General features: G+C 38.4%; 1 non-coding gene across 1 annotated transcript; it reads left to right on the forward strand.

Moving 5' to 3' along the window:
- Nucleotides 1–1,539: 1,539 nt before the first annotated feature.
- On the forward strand, nt 1,540–1,650 carry LOC143389101 (U6 spliceosomal RNA). Its single transcript, XR_013090102.1, has one exon. It is a non-coding gene; the product is annotated as a U6 spliceosomal RNA (small nuclear RNA).
- Nucleotides 1,651–2,867: the final 1,217 nt, after the last annotated feature.

Consider the following 2,867-nt stretch of genomic DNA (forward strand, 5'->3'; position numbering starts at 1 on the left):
GAACCCAAACCTGACTACCAATTTCCAAGAAATATAAAGCAACAGAGAGAGGCTGAGGTTGTTAGCTCAGCACTTGCCTAGAATGCATAAAGCCCGAGGTTCAATCCCCAGCACTACCAAAAAAAAAAAAAAGGCAATAGAGAAAACAGGTTAAATTGTTGTACCAGGGGGATTGTCATTTATTCACCAAAACTACAATATATCCTAGAAGTCCCACAAACATATTTTTTTCAATTATTGCAAAAAGTTACAACAAAAGGAGAAATCAATAGATAGTAACTTATATGAGACTTGTTCTCCCACTGAAAGCAACCAGAAAGTTGGAATATATATATATATATTTTGGTACCAGGGATTGAACTCAAGAGCACTTTATCACTGAGCCACATCCCCAGTCTCAGTCCCATTTTGTATTTTATTTAGAGACAGGGTCTCACTGAGTTACTTAGAACCTCACTTTTGCTAAGGCTGGCTTTGAACTCGTGATCCTCTCTCAGCCTCCCGAGCCACTAGGATATTAAGGCATGTGCCACCATGCCCAGTCAAAATATATTTTTAAACAGCTATTTTTCAGATAGAAAATCACAAGGGACATACAACTGTCACCCCTAAGAGCAGGAGAACAAATAGGTGAGCATTTTACCTTGAGGCACCCTCTAGACCTCAGTTTGGGAAGGGGAACCCAAATGGGGATTAACAGTCTCACTGAGGAGAAAGAGACCAGAGTTCCAGGAGATTAAGCAGCCAAAAACATGTAGAGAAAACTACCAGAAAGATGGGAGCCACAAAGAAAAAGAGTTCCAGAATTCTGCATGGAGGTGGTCTTCAGTTTGGGGCTACATTCTAAGCAGTACCTGCGAGGGCCAAGAACAACTATAAGCTAACCAATCCCACAGTTGGCACTGAGCTGGGAGAAGTCTGGATTCCAGCTAGCCAGAGAGAGTTGACATACAAAAACAGCATGGCCAACAAGCTCATGAAGAAGTATTTGATCCAGGCATGATGGCACATGTCTGTAATCCCAGCAACTCAGAAGGTTGAGGTAGGAGGATCCCAAGTTTGAGGCTGGCAACTTATCAAGAGCCTAAGCAAGTTAGTGAGACCCTATCTGAAAAAAAAAAGTTCACTCAATATTATTAATTATCAGAAAATAAACTCACAAAGACATACCCACTAGAATGGCCCAAGTGCTAGTTAAGATGAAGTCAAGTGGAAGTCTCCTAAATTGCTGGTGGAAGTATAAAATGATTGTGGTCATTTTTTAGCATGGCTTGACAGTATCACATAAGATAAAAACATACATTAAACGTAGGAGGCAATTGCACTCCTAGATATGAGTCCACTTATAGGGGCATATTTATGAAATAGTACTGTAGGAAAAAGGAATCTATAGTTTTAAAAAAAAAGTTATCAGTGGTTGCCTGGAACAGGTGGTGAAGGAACTCACTGGGAAGGATGCCAAGGAAACCCCTTTTCTAGTGAAAAAACTGTTCTATATCTTGATTATGGTAGTTTTTACATGGGTAAAACTCAGAGTGTGATTGTTTTGGCAGCACATATCATATACTATAATTGGGACAATACAGAAAAAAATTAGCATGGTCTCTGAGCAAGGATGACACCCACATTTGTGAAGCATTCCATAGTTTTGTGGAAACAACCCTTCAACAGATGAATGGATAAAGAAACTGTGGTACATATACAAAATGAAATGTTACTTATAGCATTAAAAGAGAAAAAAATTATGACATCTGCGGGTGAATGGGAATATCAGGCTAAGGGAAGTAAGCCAATCCCCAAAACCAAAAGCTGTATGTTCTCTCTGAAAGTGGATGCTGACCCATAATGGGGGTGAGGTGGGTGGCAAGGGGCATGGAAAGAATGGAGGAACTTTGATTGGGCAAAGGGGAGTTAGGACAGGCGAGAAGGCATAGGGATAGGGAAGATGGTGGAATGAGATGAACCTCATTACCAGAGGTACATGTAGGACTACTACACGTGTTGTGTACAACTAGGAAAAGTTTTGTTCCATTTATGTACAATGAATCGAAATGCATTCTGCTATCATGTATAACCAATTAGAACAAATTAAAAAAAACTCACTGATATTGGCTATCAAGGAATTACTGTTAAGTTGGGTGATGGCCCGTGGGTTCATTATACTATTCTCTATGCTTTTCTTTAAAGCTTTTCTAATTAAATTTATTTTTTAATTAGTACATAGAAATAAACATTATAATTATTGAAGTAGGTAACATGACATTTTGATGCATGTATACACTATGTAACGTTTAAATCAGGTTAAATATATCTACCTCCTCAAACATCATTTATGGTAAAACTTTCACAATCTTTTCTTCTAGTATTCTGAAATGTACAGTATGTTATGGTTACCTATAGTCCCCTACTATTCTCTCTGCTCTTATTTGAAAGTTTCCATGATAAAAATACTAAAAATAATTTTTAAATTAAGATATAACTTCAAATATTTAAAGGATTTCTATGTAGAAAAGAATTCAATTTTATAGAGGAAATCATGTGGAGGAAAATTTGGAGTCAATACAAGGATGAACTAGACAACAGAAGAACATATAGCCTTGTAAGAGAGTGACTCAAGCAAGGAAATACTGGTGTACAGGCCTCATAACTACTCGTCAGGGGCACAGTAAAGAAAATTACAGCAATGATGGGGCTGGGGATGTGGCTCAAGTGGTAGCGCGCTCGACTGGCATGTGTGCGGCCCGGGTTCGATCCTCAGCACCACATACAAAGATGTTGTGTCCGCCGAAAACTAAAAATAAATATTCAAAATTCTCTCTCTCTCTCTCTCTTTAAAAAAAAAAATGGCCAATGGGAGATGGATTTGA

Source organism: Callospermophilus lateralis, unplaced genomic scaffold (genome assembly GCF_048772815.1).
Source record: "Callospermophilus lateralis isolate mCalLat2 unplaced genomic scaffold, mCalLat2.hap1 Scaffold_43, whole genome shotgun sequence".
Taxonomy (NCBI): domain Eukaryota; kingdom Metazoa; phylum Chordata; class Mammalia; order Rodentia; family Sciuridae; genus Callospermophilus; species Callospermophilus lateralis.